Consider the following 16,794-nt stretch of genomic DNA (forward strand, 5'->3'; position numbering starts at 1 on the left):
CTCAGGTCAAATCCTGCTGTAGTGAGTAGCTCAGAACAGACACTTTAATTTGGGATGGGTATATGGTGTGCATGACGGCTACAGGAACCTGAAGAAATCCCAGGTTTAAGAACTAAACATGCTGGTAGAAGAATAATGATGTCCCAGCACTCCCTAGACAAGATATATGCTCTGTTGACATTCTTTTAATAAAAGGTTGGGTTAAGCAGGTTTAACCCTCAGAACTGCTGCAATTAATTTTAAATACCTCCCTTTTGCATTCCATTCATTACCGAAGTAGGAATGGCAGAAATCTTAGGGTCTAGAATTACACTGTAGTGAAGCATGAAATAAACTGTAAGGTTTTGCCCTCACATTCCCCCTCTTCGGGAAAAAAAAAAAAAAAAGAAAAGCAATCAAATTTCTATATGTGATATATTTAGTAATTGTGATTCAAATCCCATTGTCACACAAGGTGAGATTTCTTTTTTCAGTGACAAATGTAACAGCAGCAGCTGCAGCATAATGGAGGGCTTGTGGACTAGCTATCTTTTCTAAAGGTAGAATCCTTACCAAAGTATAAATTAAATTAAATGTAGGCTGGGGAGAAAAAAAAATCAGGAGAGTAGGAAATAATTGCATACTGCACGCTGAACTAGGTTAGTCAAATTAACATTGGTACACTGCCATCACCTAAAAGTGTGTTGACTCCCTGCAGTGCAGCTTAAGAGATCTTGCAGTGCTCTTGACAGATAAGAGTGGAGAGAAAAATTGACATGAAAATAGTTGGGTGGTTTCAAAGTTTTTGAAATCTATGATGGAAATCACATGAACTTTCCAAAATTAGCAAGTGAATGGCATTGTAGATCTCATGACAGCAGAAACAAGAAGTGCAAACAAGTTAAATGTTACAATATTTTGGTACTTTAGGCACAGGCACAATTCAGGATAAGAGAGACTTCTGTCACGCTGATGATCATTACGGCCCATGGTGTCCCTCAGACCCATCATGGTCTTGGCACGAGAGGCCTCTAAAACTTGTTTGGGGGGCTATGGTTCTTCCTGGCAGAAATCAGTTAATACTCATGTGGAATAGAACGTACAGGTTTGATATTTTTTCAAGGTAAGAAGAAGTAGAAGTTCGTATCAAGTAAATACATGGCCTGCTTCTGCTTGGAAGATGAATTGACAGATGAAAGCACCATAGATGCAGATAGATCATATCCTCTAAGAGGTGGCTGTAACAGTGCTTTCAGGTTCCAAAAATAATTAAGTTGCTTATTCCGATTGCTGGAGAGGTGGCTGACTAACCAAAATCCTGATGTGCAATCTACTCTGTTTTGAGGGAGTAGGGTGGCTGTGTTTTGTTTATTCCTCCTTATGCTGTGTTTATGCACAAAGAGCATTGATTGCATCCAGAGAATGGTCTTAGTACCAGTAACTATGTGCTGTTTTATGGCAGCACCTTGTAGCTGTGGATTAAGATCCAAAATTGCAGGTCATAGGAACTTTTTAGGGGGGGAATGAGATCCTGTAGCATTCAGGATGCATGCACTTGGAAAATTGTGAAATACATTGACAAATTGCTACAAGTTAGTAAGGAGATCTTTCAAGTAATCTGAAAGAACTGTAACAATAGAGTTAGGCTTCTCCTTTTATGATTTTAAATTAAGCAAGCTTGTTTGGGTATTGTTTAAATTTAATTTGAAGATATGGTGCACTCGGGAACAGAAGCAGGAAGGCTACTGCATGAGGATACTTCAGATTTGTTTAGCTGCCAGTACACAGAACCAGAGCAGGCACTGCAGACTGTCAGCCTTCCCAGGTGCAGTGCTTGTAGCATCATTTATTTGCAGCCTGAACATGAGGAAAGAGGATTTGGAAAAAAGAAGAAAATGGCTGCCTAAAATGTAAATACAGCCCTCAAGCTGCTGATTGTAAGTGGCCCCGAACTGTCAAAGTCCTGGAAGCAACACTGCATGCCCAAAATAGAGGCATAGGAGAATTGCTAAACTAGCTAAGCATTTTATGTTATGCACAGACTGGTAGGGTTATATCCTTCAGTGTCTGACTGCATCTCAGTGGTCTCATTTTGCAATGGCTGCTGTTGTGGCAAAGAACTTCTATGCCTTTTATATCCCTCATTGCGAAATATTGCACAGCATCTTGCACTGCCAAAGGAAACCTCCTTATTCATAGCTGGACACTAATTGTAAGATCTAGCAGTCCTTGTCAGAAAACAATCCACGTAACTAATATTCAGATGTTCTGGGAAAAAATACGATCTACCTAATGTTTTTAGGTTTTATAGGTAAAACATAAGAAAAATGTGTTGTAGTTTGTTGTGGGTCAACAGTGAGCAACTGTTGGATCAATCTGGAAATATAAAGGTTAAATGAAAGTCCATATCTTGAGGAAAGTTTAATAAGAACTTGCTACAGTGCAGCATAGAAATACACACACACATGCATATCTATGTGTGTGTACATATGTGTATGTGACCAGTGGAAAGAGGTGGATGGAGGACAGAGGTTTGTTTTCACTTCGTGGACTGATCTTACAAATATTTAGTATAACCAGAATTGCACAGAAAAAAAGATATAGGACACATTAGACTGATGGTGAAGATTATTGTCTCGCTGTTTTCAGCTTAAGCAATTTTATCTTTTTTAAAAAACTGAGACAAAAAAAGCTAGCATGCAGCTTCCCCACAGCCAACTGCAATCCTGCTACTGTGGGTATAGGGCGGCCCTAGGGACAGTGTACTTCAGAGCTCTGCTCCTGTAATGTTTGGGATGATGGATTCACAAAATGGTTATGACTTGCTAAGCACAGGACTCCTTCAACAGGAAGTTTTATTAATAATAAATGATCATCCCTACCTCTAAATTGAATTCTGTCTTGGGTGTTCTCCAAAGCTTTCCACTGATAACAGTATTTCATGACTAATTTAACATTCGGAACTTCTTTAAGTCTTCCTACAACCATATCTTTTCCAGCCAAGAAAAATCTGAAAAACTTGATAGGATGGACAGATGTAGCTTCCTCTTATATTTCACTAGGAGCACTTAGCTTTAATATGCATTTCTCCAAAAGGCTATGGAGTTTCTTCACAGATTTTTTTTTTTTTTTTTTAGTACCAGATAGTTCTGAATATATTTTGAATCTAGTGCACAGGTAGCATTAACAGACCTGGACTCATCATTTCAGTGGAGCTATGTTAATATGCCCCAACTGATGACTTGCTTCAGGTTTTTCCAATTAATTATTTTATGGCTGAGTGGGCTTTAATCAACGTGTCTGAAAAGAAGATTTTTGTATCTTAAGAGTTTATCAGCACCTACCCTAAACTTTTTCCGTTTAAGGTTATCTGACTCTTTTTTGTGGCCAGCAGACTACTGCCACAGGAGGGAGCATCTGGAAAACCTGGAATCAACACCAAGTGCAACTAAAACACTAAAATCATATGAGTTTCCCTGCATATATTCCAAAATCTAAACTGAAGAGAAGCCCTGGGGGAGAGGGCTTAAAGGAGAGAGGGGGAGCTGGGAGACAAAGCATTTCACGTGTGGGAGAGCAGCCGTGTTGCAGAGGCACGGCAAGGCTTCACTTGTCACTGGGCACAGTCTCATTTCAGAAAAATGAGACTGCTTTAGAACAAATGTTTCTGCAACATTATGGATATTTTAATGCGTACTTCCTGGGTATTATCAGTTTGTGAATAAATGGTCTGTAGCTGCTGAACCTAGGTCTTCTTCGTGATAAAGATAGACTAAGCTGAAAGGAAGCTGACAAGCACTTAACAACCTCCGATTACTGGCAATTTGCCAGGCATCGATGTCTCCATGACCTCAGTGAAATCAGATGCCACAGGTGATCATAGAAGAAACGTATATAAACAGCTTAACCAAATTGATTTGATGGTTTGCACCTCTATAAGATGTCACTTTTGTTAAAAAAAAAAAAAAAAAAATCATCCTCGGAATTAATTTACGTTGTTACTGATAACTTCTGCAAAGGACTGAGTGAGTGGGACCTTTTTAACCTACCCAGACAGATTGGAGATGGCACATTTTCAGCAGGCAGTACTGGGAGGCTTTCAGTGTGGCTGTCACCAGCCGTGGATCCATTTTCTGTTTAAAGAGCATCAATCTTTAATGTTGTTAGCGTATTTCAAGAGAACACAAGATGTACATTTTAAAAAGAATATGAAAATGGATTTATTTTTGTTTTTTAATCCACCAAGGTTGTTAGGGAAACCATTTCAAAACCCTTGAAAACAAAAAAGCTGATCAGAAGTAGCTTTTTTTATAGCTGCTATTAGGCATAGAAAGTTCATTAATTAATTTAACTGCCTTCCAAATCTGGTCTATATAGCCTGTTAGCAACAACACAAGGGTCCAAAAGAGCTTTTACATAAGATTTTTAGGATCTTGCCCTGTCTGAAGTAAGGTTTTGAAAGACCTCTAAAAAGCGATCAGGAATAAGCCAGAAGGTAACAAAAAAAACCCCAAAACTGGCTATTATGTCTAGTGTTCTAAGAGATTTTGTTAAACTTCTTGTCCTAAAATAGTATCCATTGACCAGAAAATTTTGCATTAATAAGTAATATAGTTTAGTAAATCTTTATTGTATAGTACTTTCTAGATAAGATTTTTACTCTTTAAAAAAAATCAAATTTTAGTGAATTTGTATAGTTAGTTGCTGATGAGGTTTTTTTTAGCCACGTGTAATATATAAATCTGTTTTGAGGTCTCCTGAAATCTTGTATTTCCTTGTTATAATTCTGAATGCACTGGACTGAAGAAAATCTAAACAGAGAAAAAAAAAAAGCCTCCAAAAAAATCTAAGAAACCTGTGTAAAAACAAACAATGAAAAAGTTTAGCTAGAGATGATCAAAAAAATGCATCACATTTCCTGAAGGCTTCAGCAGCATTCAGAAAATGCATTTGCTCTGTGCAATGGCTTTCTGTTCTTTCGGTGTATGAGTAATATCAGTGGTACTACCCCTGAAGCAGGACTTCTGAAAATGATGCGCTATCATTTGGCACAGTGGATGGACAGCATGGTGCCAGAGGAAAAAAAAAAAAATCACTTTCTAAGAACAGTTCCTGAAAAAATTGCACTCAAACGTTGCAGTCATGCCTTAAGAGTCTTAGCTGTTTATAAAGTTCCCATTATTGTTGCCTTTTTTTACAGGACCTGATAGTGCTGTAGGTGCTTCAGTGATCCTTAAGAAAGCAGTGCAGACAACAGGGGAACAAAGAGGACATGGGTTAAAACAGCAAGAGCTTGTGGTTACCTAAAGTTGTCCACAGCACTGTCGAGCAGGTTAATTATACACAAAGAGAAACCTCCTTCTCTTGTGTGGCCATTGTGGTAGATGCCCGGCTCCAGGGAATAATCAGGTCTGCGTACTCCACAGAAAATGCAGAAAAAGTGGCGATGACCCATTTTTGAGAAGCAAATGAATGGGGCATGGAGACATATCATAGACAGCGTAAGAGAGGTGAGGAGAGCTGCAGCGAGGAAGTCTGGCGAGTGATGGTATCTAAAAGACATTGAGACATAGGAAAGGAAAATGGTCCTCATTAACCTTAGCCCTTATTAACCTTGGCAGTATCCCTAATGCTTTGTCAAAGTATTAGTTGATTTAATTAAGTTAATCCTTCACCTCTCCCAGTTAAATGACTCAAGCTGGAAGGAATCGCAGCCCAAGCAAATTTCTGTTGATCAGCTTGGAGCTTCTAATTGGCACAAAACACCACTAGGCACAGTTTAGTCAAAAACCTCAACTGGCACCAGAACTAAACCAATATTATCAGCCTAAAAGATCAGTAGGCCCCTGTCATCTCTCTGTGAAAAAAGGTTTCACTTGCCTAAAAGTGATTGATGGTAATGATCCTAGATTAAGAAGATCAGGAGTCATGAGCTTGCACAGAGGTGAAAGGCCAAATGGTGAGATTAGGAGATGGCAGTTTAATTGAGAAAGGAAGGAGGAAATAGGTGGTAAAAGGGAAGGGGCAGGAATCAGGTTTATTTCTGGATATGAAGGAAGCATGACCTACAAAGGTCAGCCACTGATAATTTTGGATACCTCCTCATACCAAGGTTTGCGTGTTTATTTCCATCACAATTATTCAGGAACCGAGAGGCAATCAGTTCCACCCCCTCCTGCAAAGGACTTAAATTTAGAATAAAGAGAACTGCATAATCTGAAATGTATTGATCGTGAGTGGAATTAGAGCAAAGCTTTGCTGGACACTAAGCCAGCACTGAGTTTTCCACCAAAGGTGTGTATGTGTGTTCCTGAGGATGCTTTGTGAATAGTGTGTAGAAGCAAAATATTATGGTCACTGTATTACCTCAGATTAATATTTCACTGCCTCTCAGGCTTTTTGAAAGAGGAAAATGTTCAGCTAAATTTTCCAGGAAATGTCAATCCAGATCAGTAGAAAGTAGCTCTGCCTACTCCCTATGTGGATCAAGACAATGCGTGTTTATCTTCCAACATCAAATACAGCTCTTAAAAAAAGAACAGCATAGCTGTGCCTTCTTGATTCCTTTCAGCGTTCACCTCTTTTTATCCATTTCAGTTATTTTCTTTATCCTTTTTTCCAATTTGGCCTTTCTTCCCTTCTGCTGGCTCCCCATCTGCAGGATCCTGCCAGAACACTGGTCCTTTCTCTTCCCTCCTTTCTGGTTTGTGCTGAGAGGTGTTTTTGCTGTTGCAGATCCCATCCTCAAGATATGAGTGACTGAGGCTGCTTTGATCTTGACTTGGCAAAACCACAAGCCCTTTGCTTGCTGCAGCTTGTGCTAGCAGAGGGGTAGGGAGGAGAAAGGCACCCAAGGAGAAGGGAGAATTTCTATCCTTGTGGGTCAGTCTCACTACAAATTTTGTCTGTGGAAGAGTTATAGCACATAGTACAGATAGACAAACATCTTTGATGGAGAAAATGTCATTGTTGATGTACTTTCTCACCCATCTTCAAAATCCAGTGCTACTCAGAGAGGAGAATATGTATGAACAGAAGCATCTTATTCAGTGGATACGCTTCTTACAAATGTTTAGAAGCAAATGAACTTCTCCTTGGTAAGCAGGTTTTAACTTGTGATTGTCATTATTGAGCTAATGTAGATATAGGAAACTTAGTTAGAATTACAATAAAATGTGGTTCGTATAAGCAACCAAGAGGTTATAACAACTTTAACTGAAAGCATTATTTCAAATCTGAAATGGACATATAGACTCTGATGAATGCATGATACAGGTCATGGTACATGTTAACTTCTAGTCAAGCTGCAGAGAATCAGAAGGAATTTTTTTGCAAAACTCCCAAAAAAAGAAATTGTCCACCTTGCAGCAGCTTTTGCTTTCAGCTGCACAGGGCTCCAGTTTATTCTCCAATCTGTCAGCAAAGTTAATAGCTATAAAAAGATGTCCCTATGATTCTTATTGTCAAAACTGCATTTGCAGAGATGGCAGTAAAACATCACCTTTTCTTTCCTGTTAGCAGAGAACCCTTTCATTTGTTTCCTATTTGTTTTTATACACCTCTGGAGTCATTTGCTTGTAACCAGAACACATGGATAGAAACTGCACCCTGTCCCTCCACTAAACAGGTTCGTGGGAAATCAGAGTACCAGTGTGAAGGTCATACAAATGCACCGTTAAAAAGATTGCCAACCAAGGAAGAAGGATTTCATGTAGAAGAAAAATAAGCCCCCAGAAAGTTTTTTTTCCTTGATTCCTGTCATATCAGCCTCCAAATTGCAGGTACTGCTCTACATCTAAATGTATCATGGTAATCTACACCTGGAAGGATAATGATTCTTCGTCAGGGCTCTGCTGCCGGTTTTCCACACAAGTCTGCACTGTGGCTATACAAACCTCATCTTCAGAGCTGGGAGTCTTTCTCCACAGTTGCTGTCCCTGCAAGGGGCACATGCCTTCTGACTTTGGCCTGACCTTTAGTTTTCCACTTCAAACTCTGTTGCCCAAAGCAGCTCAGTACTGACCAGCTCTTCAGACGATCTGGTCTGTTGCGCGTCTCTTAATGCTTCACAGCAGTCCAGCCCACATAAACACACACACGGTTTGCCAAGCATCAGGTGCAAAAAGAAATTTATGGTCCCTTCTGAGCCTCTGAGATGCTTCTGTTTATCAACTAGCCTTTCTGACGATCAGAGTGTTTTCCAGGCATCTCTGTGAATAAACACCCTTTCCTGCAGGTATCCTGCGAAATATCCATTTCTCTCACTTTTCTGAGAGTCTGGAATTACAGCCTTCACTCGCTGTTAAACAACGTTCAGGGCAAAACATTCCCTGGCAATTCAACTATTATAAACTATTTTTAAAGGGCCAAGAAGGGCTGGAGACAACTTCGTGTAATCCCCATCCAATGTGCTAGTAGGCAAGGCAGCCACTGATGAGCTGGGCTGGTAGCTGGCCAGTAGAGCTCAATGAACAAGTTAGATGGAGTTGTCTAACTTTCTGGGTGTTAAGGTCAAATTCTTTGGTTATTGTAATTTAGGAAATATAGCTCTCTGAAAAAAGGGGGAAAATATTTTCAGGTGTGCGCATTTGAAGTATTATACGATAGCCTATAATTAGTAATATATACATTCTAATAAGTAAAAGGAGAACATACACTTCTGTGCTGACTAGTCTGAGATAGTTGGCTTAGATCTTATTAAACAACAGCTGTAGAAGCTTTGACCAACTTACTGATGCATTAAAATAATGTTTTCAAGACATGCTTAAAGGTTTTACAGAGAGCACATGCCTGTAAATTACTAGACTGTAATTAAGAAGCTGAACTATGGAATAAAAATTGTACACCCGTCCTATTTATATTTGGATGTATTACGTGACAGAATACGAAGTAAAAGGTTGCTGAAGTACAGTTTAAAAAAAAAAAATTACCATGATCTGAATGAATAAATACCTCTCAGAAGCTATCACATTAATGTTTCTATTTGTTGTACATCTACTGCCGCTAAAATAACTCGCTGTGTTGAGTGGGTAAAGGACGGACAAGCCCAGTCAGCTGCAGGGCTGCCCCGCGCCGTACAGCTGCTCACAGCCCCCGGCCACACTGGCTGTGTCGTAGCAACAGAAGGAGAAACCGAAGTCGTCTTCTCCAGCAAAGAGCACTGTTAACTCTGGCAATATCAGAACTCGTCTCTCTAACGGCCACTTAAATAAAAGGCAAATCCAGAAGTGAGGACAAAACAGTTGTACGCACATAACAGTCCTCAAGTGGTAAAGCAGCATCAAAAAAGTTAGTAAGGACTTGATTCTAGTAAATTGCCATGTAAGTAGAGATTTATTTGTCCCCTTCCACACCAAAAAAACCCCAATCAACCAAACGACCTAGAAATTCTCAGCACCGCTAGTTCTTCTTCCATCTACAACTGATAAGATGTATTATACAATACATCATCTTCCTAAGCAGGATTAGCCTACTGAAAGTGGGTACCTGCAATGCAGGAGTCATATAGGGGAACAGCAAGAGCCAATCAATCATCTTCAAAGACTAGAGAAGGAAGAGTTGCTTATTACCTATTATTTTATTTATTTTTAAAGGAATTATTTTTCTTTTTTTAATTTGCATCTCTTTAAGCCCTATAACTGAATTTTATGTATACCCATATGCTTTAGCTCTTCAGCCTGTACCTCTACCATAAAACTTTCTGATCTCAATTAGTTGGTTAAATTCATCCCTGACATCCACTGCATGTGGCAGAGTTGTGGTAGGATTTAACTGAACACAATCTAATTTTTATGTATCCAGGCAGCTTTCTGAGGGAACAGTTAAAGTGAACATTGCTTCTGAAGACCTTTGAACCTTAAAAGTAGCAAAAATAAGAAAACTATGAGCACACACTAAAAATACATGACTGTTCCTCATCTAGATAGCTTAAAAGGGTGCTGTGTCAAATGCAAGCTGAAGGCATCCCTAAATGCAAAAAAAAAAAAAAAAAAAAAAAGGAAAAGAAAAAGAAAAAAAATACAAACTCTTATTTATTACCTAAACTTTCCGCCCACAGTGTTTGGGACTAATTCCTTACAGTCACTTGTCACTTCCACTGAGCAACCTTGGTAAATATCATTCCAGAATGATGACAATCTGAAATGGTGATTACAACAACAAAACAAAATACAAGTGAGGGGGATTTTATTAATAACAAAACCTTCTATTAAATCCCTAATGAGGCACTACCCTTGACAAGGGAACAACTAGGAACAAAGAAAAATTATTATTGAAAGAACAATAAAGTGCTTCAGATACATCAAAAACAATTAGGCATTAGTTTTAATGTAGCCTAAAGTTAAACATGGTTTAAAAAAAAAAAAAAAAAAAAAAGGATTCTGCCATTTGCGGCATTTAAAGTTCACAGCCTGGGGAAAGCAGAGAGCCTTGTGTGAATTGTATATCAATTATCTAATTAACTTTGATAACAACAGGTGCAAACCTTCAAGAAAAAAGCTTTAAAGAGCTTTCGCAGGTAAGGACAAATCAGGAGAGTAATAAGACTTAAAACAGGGAGAAAATAAAGGAGAAAGGACTGTATCTTCTTCTGAAATGAGTGGCTTGTCCCTGGTTGCAGGGACAAGTGATGGACAGGAGTTATGCAGTAGTTACTGGTGCATGTTTATCAGCCCAGAATGCAGCATTTCAGCATGGGAAGAGGGATGAGGAGGCTGAGCGGGTTTCTGCTTTGACTATTCTGTTACTTCAAGTCTGAGATGTTGCTACACGTATTCCTGCTAGTCTGGAAGGAGAAGAGCATGATTCTCACCTCGCTCCCTCCTCTGCGATGCCTGCGGATGGGGAAGGGCAGTTTGTGATCTCCTGGCTGGGCAGCTCCTTGTGCAGGAGGGAGGCTGCTCCCACAGAGGAGGTCAGCGGCAGCTACAAGATTTCAGCCTTCAGATACAGTCTCACATTAGCAGCAGCCCTTCAGAAGCGCTTGCAGAGTGCAGCTGCACACAGCCTGAATTTCCACCATGAAAATCTGGTGACGCTATCAGCTCATGCAACAGCTCCATGCAGTAGCTCCATCAGCTCGATGGTGGCACTTACATCCCTGCTTCTCCAACTGGTAATTCCCTGTGCCAGTTGGAGAAGTCACCTGTCCGCACAGTTGGCGATGCTATGAGCTCCACAGCTGGGTGGGAAGGCGATCCAGCTGTGCACTCCTGCTCAGTGGCAGGGTAGCATCCTTGGTTTTGAAGGGAGACTGTAGTGACCTCTTCAGCTGGAGGCCTTGGGAAGTGGAAGAGGGTGTCAGTGGAGTGTTTGTATTTGGCTTAATCTAGTTAGGCTCTTTTTTTTTGTTTTGAGACAAGTGGGGAAAAAAAAAAAATCAGTATTTTTCTTTATTTTCTCTGCCTAAGCGATTCTTAAGTGACCTTCACCACCATTAAATATGTCTCCTGATTTAGAATTAATAAGCTTCTACTTCAAGGAAATGCCAGGGTAAACTTTCATGCTGGCAGAGGGAGGTAAAACTTACAGGTAGAAGGAAAGTAGCTCCCAGCAGACAGACAAGTAGGAATAGCTGAGGAAGCACAGCCAGGAGACTAACCCCAGCAGTGGTTCCTTCAAGCCAGTAACTCACAGCCCTTTGCCAAGGGGTTGGCTCAGTAGCTACTGCCTAAACCATGAGCAGATGGACACTATATCTGGGCTACCCTGTTATCCTCGTCTCCTCAGTGCTTCCCAGAACCCAAGTTGAGAGCAGGAAGCCAGTCATTGGTGGGCATCCCCCCTGGAGTACCTCCTTAGGCTACCTCACACCCTTCAGGTGACCCAGGAGGGTCCATGCTGGCAGCAGCAGCACTACCAGGACAGGAGGCTTTAGCCAGGGAGAACTGCTGTCATCTGCACAATCCTGTTTCTCCTAGCTCCTCACCAATCCCACACAGCAACAGACCATACCAAAAAGTATATAAAGCCTTTACAGGTTCACTCTCGGAAGTTTTTTTTAGGTGTTTTGCTTCAGGAGCTCCTGTTTATACCTTGTGATTAGTGACCAGCTGTGGTTCCACCATTTTCATGCCAAGAAACCTGCATTTGCAGCCTTCTGAGAAGGCATGAACCTGACTCTCCAAGCACTGGGACACACAACTGAAAGGAGACCATGCCAACCCAAAATTAGGTCAGTAACTGAACTATTTGATGTTGGCAAGTCAAGTGTCAGCACCATAAGGGAGCTTACAAAATCAGTTGCAGTCGTTGCTTAGACTTGAGAGCAAGAGCTCTCTGGTTTAACTGTTTCTGAAATAGCAGCTGGGATAAAGAGGAAAAGGTCGGGAGATAGGGGTGGGTTGGAAGACAAAATTGCAATGTGATCCACTGAGAATGCAGATTTTTTTTTCCTCCTAAAAGCTTAGGAATGTGGTACCAACACGGGACACTAGCCAACTGGTATGCAGTCTTGAATAACCATAGACACAGGACTACAAAAATTTGTGACAGGCTGCATTTGCTAGTTTCAGTTTATTTCTTTTCAACAGCATGCTATAAAACTAAGATCCATGGCCCTGACCTCCTAGGAACTCTAACCTGCTTTTCAGGGCTCTAGCTCAATAAATTACAGCCTGCCATATCTCCACATAGGCCACTTGGCAAGGCTGATAGTGCGATGTGCACCTTGCTGAGCAAAGGCAAAACAGCATTGCGTCCCATCCCACCTGCCTGCCAGCCGGCCCAGTGCTATTTGTGCCCCTACTGTGCTTGTTGCCATTTCTGCTAAGAAGACTCTCTTTTTTGTTTGTTTGTTTGTTTGTTTTTTTGTTTTTTCTCAGTATAGGCAACATCAGCAGTCCCTTAGGCTGATAGGTGATATGGCATGATGGCCTAGGAGAGCTAAGGATGGAAAAAAGGTAGCTTTATGTGTATTACCTGGCAGCATATCTAGCGAAAAGTGATGCTGTGTGGCAGGTTAGCAAACATTTCTCATGTAACTTTATTTTTGTGCGTGTAATTAGAAGAGAGTTCAGTACTTTGTTAAAAGCTTTGAATACAACATCCTGCCTCTTCCTTCTTTCTGACATAGCTTTTTGATTAAGAAATGCAAAGTATAGAAGAGCACATGTTGGCTTAGGAGCTACCACATTCCAACTTCTGTAAATGAAAACCAAAACCCAGAAATTTCATGTCCTTTGTGCTAGCTACTTTTGGTATAGGGGATGTTGCTGAACTTCCATTTCATGCAAAAAATCTTTCTCTTTCATGAGTCTTTTGTCTGACCCATTACTGAAATAACCTTCAGCCAGCTTACTCCCAAAAGGTGGAAGCTGTGGTGATTCTCAGAACAGGCTTGTCAATGCATATTGTGATGAAATTATGGGAAGTCTAGCCATGAATAAGGTCTATAACGTTTTCAGATCCCCTCAGAGTTTCCATCAAGGTAAATCTAAAGTAAAATATTTCCCTTTTAAAGTGCATCTTTGAAGCAAGATGAACTAATTTTTTTCTATTATTTACCTGCTACAGTAGTCTTTACTTCGTATCTGAGCACAGTGGTTGGCAAATGTTGCAGCTCATTTTTTTTAAAAAGCATGAGTGTTATATCAGTAATAAAGAAAACAGTTTGTATTTTAGATGAAGAGACAACAGTATATCACAAAATATTTACTCTGCCCAGAAAAGCAGCAATTTACAGACAATTCAACAGCAGTTTAAGACTTTTTCTTTTCAGCATGTGTATGCATTTAAAGCTTACAGCTTTGTTTTTCACTAAGGTTTTCATTTGTGTGCTAAGTAATTTTCTTTAATTAAGAGGGCTAGATTTGGGCTGGCTGGTATCTTTGAATTTATATTCTTCCAAAAGTGTTAGTTATTTAGATCTGAGTTTTTATAGCATGTGGCATGTAAGGCATGTTTAGCTTCTTGTGGATTTTTTTAGATTTTCTTAAACAGATCATAGCCTTTATTTGCTTTTCTGGAGAGAGTTAACAAAAGCTCATTAGTGTTCTGCCTTTTAAGCAAGGTAGAAAATCTAACCTCTTTGCCTTTGTTAGTTCAGTGGTCTTGGGTCATTCACCAAACAGGAACATTTTCACTGAGAATGGATTTTAGTGCTTCTGTTTCTCCCTGGCTCTCAAAAAGAGGTTCTCGTTGATCAGCTGGAGAAATAAACCTCTCCACGCCATCTGTTTTTCTGAAGATCATGTAGAGGTAATGACAAGTGAGGGAAGGTAGTGGCAGGGTGTAAGAATGGAGGAGAAGAGCCCAGTTAATGCAGAGCCCTTGGGCAGATGCCTGTAGTCCCGTGGTCTCTCCATGTTGTGTGAGCAGAGCGGAGTGGTGCAAGGGACTTTGGTCCTGCTGTTCTTAGAGTGCATCTGGTCCCCAAACTGTATTGCAAGCCTCTCTTTAAGCTTTATTGATTGTAATGGCAACAGCTGTTTATGAGGTCCAAATATGACCTTACTTGCATGGAGACATTCTCGTAAGCAAAGCCAAACCCCAGCAAAGGCACTTGGGCTCTGTAGTGCTGGATGGTTTGTGTCTGCAGCTGCTCATGTGGTAGGGGCAAGGAGTTCACTAGTTCTTAAAGAAATACAATTTACAAGGAGACTACCTGTCGGGGCTTACTTCTCTCCAACAAGATGGAGCTGGTGGAGAATGAGAAGAAGTGTTACATGGTTTGGTGTCACACATACAAAAAAGTGACAGTAACGTTTGGTTTGTGCAAGCAGAAAAATGTTATTTTGCCTGAACGGCTGAGGCAAGGGGGACCTCGCTGCCTGCACAGGCAACTTTCCTAAAAGGTAAAGTTTTCTAGGTGGTTTTAAATAATTAAGGATTTCTCCTGTCTTTCGTAAATGAAGAACATGATGTGCTTAACAGGGAAGGAAATGTTAACACCCACTGCTTTTGGAAGAGCCACAGGGTACTGCATCGGCCCACCAGAGAAGCAGAGGGGGAGCTGACAACTCAAGTGCAGGTGCCAAGGCTCCCCAGAGGTGCAGTGTCTGTTCTGGAGATGGCCAGAGCAGGAGGATGTCCCCACCTCCCCGGTGGGAAGGCTGCTGTGACTCCCCTTGCAGGGTGCACCATCACCCACCTTGCCGAAGCATGTGCTCTCAGGCCACAATCAAGTTAATTAAGCACTGAAGAGCTCCTAAAATGGACCTTTGAGTTATCAAATTCACAAAAAAACAAAGTGATTTGTTCCCTGAACCACCTAGCTGCCTGTCTGCAAGTGAAAAATGCCCTGTCAGATAACCTAGGCAGCACGTATATATCCTTGTGATACCTGAAGGCTTCACTTAATTGCTGTCTTACATGTGGTGGTGATAACTCAGAAGAAATGCCCCAAACCCTCTGACTGGAGCAGGGGCCCTGTCTCCCACTGCCATAGCAACAGAAGTCCTCCTGCTGAGCGAAGCCAGCTGAGTCCAGAAAAGGTCACCAGAGACCTTTAGAAAGCCTGGGAAGCTTTATCCTCAAAGAAAGAGGAAGAGGCACAACTCTGAAGCTGGAAAGACAAAAGAGTTTGCCAGTGGCAAGCATCCAAAATTCACCAGCTCACCTCATATTCTTAGTGAGTTTGCATTGACTTTAGGGGTATTTGAGCTCTCAGTGGGTTTTGGGGGGAGAGGAGGGTGATAGGGCTTGGGGAGCAAGTGTGGGAAGATTGCATTTTTCTTTAGTCTTCATGGCTAGAGGTTATTCATAAAGCTGCAGGTACTGAGGCCTTATGGAAAAAGCCCCAGAGTTGCGAGAGTTAGCATCAAAAAGGAGAAAAATCTCTGTCCTTTGGCTTCTTTTCTGCACTCTCTCCCTCCAGCACTTGGCAGAGCAGATGTAAAACACAGCATGCTGCTTTTGGGGGTTCTGGTTACAGTACCATGTCTGGGGTTGTCAGAGACAGCTTAGTTCTACTGATTATGACAGGCTGAATTTGTGGGAACTGTTGTGTCCATTTACTGGATCCAGGCAGGATCATCCTCTGGTTGGAAAGCTTTTTAAATTGCAATTTTTTGATGCACCCTGTCATGCTTAAGGCTGTATATGACTGCCAGAGTTCACTCTTGACTGCTCAAGTGTTTGTGTAACACTTGCTTAAATCTGTATAAGCTATAATTGAATGTCCAACGATAAATATTTTGAAAAGAAAAGCATTTTTCCCCTCAAAGGTGAATAAGAATGCTGGGGTTAATACAGAGAAGAGGCTGAATGCAAAGCAGCAAGCGCAGCCTGGCTCACTGACCTGAAATGCTGCATTAGCCAAGGAACAAAAGCCTCACTCTGGTCTCCTTTCTTTTGCCTCTCCTAAAGAGCCTATGCCAAGTAACCTCACTGGGCAGCAAAACGAAGGAGGAAGAAGGAAAAAACAAAACAAAACAAACCCACAAACAACCTCCCCATCCTTCTGTATTTGAAGAGGATAAACTACAAGGTGCTGGATGGGAATATGTATTGGGGATTCAGCCGCATCCTCAGCACTGCAGCCTCCTCTACTTCTAGTGCATGCTAAGCATGTAGGTGATTCTGAATGCAGGAAACCTTTTCTTCAAAACAAAACCACTTTAAAATACCTACAGAATACACCAGGTGTTGAAGTTGTAATACTAAGAATTTAAAGATTTAAAAATAATTATAAAAGTACAGTTGTTACAAGGAAGAAATAGAGCAAGATAAGAATGAAGCCTTCTAAACACCTTAACATGCGGAAATACTCAACAGTCTTAACTTTATGCTTTGTCTTCCTACCTGCCATTCAGCTTTTCATGTCTATCTTTAATGCATGTTACTCTTGTAACCTTAGCATTTTCCAGGATCTTTAAG

The sequence above is a fragment of the Caloenas nicobarica genome, chromosome 4 (assembly GCF_036013445.1).
Source record: "Caloenas nicobarica isolate bCalNic1 chromosome 4, bCalNic1.hap1, whole genome shotgun sequence".
NCBI classification, from domain to species: domain Eukaryota; kingdom Metazoa; phylum Chordata; class Aves; order Columbiformes; family Columbidae; genus Caloenas; species Caloenas nicobarica.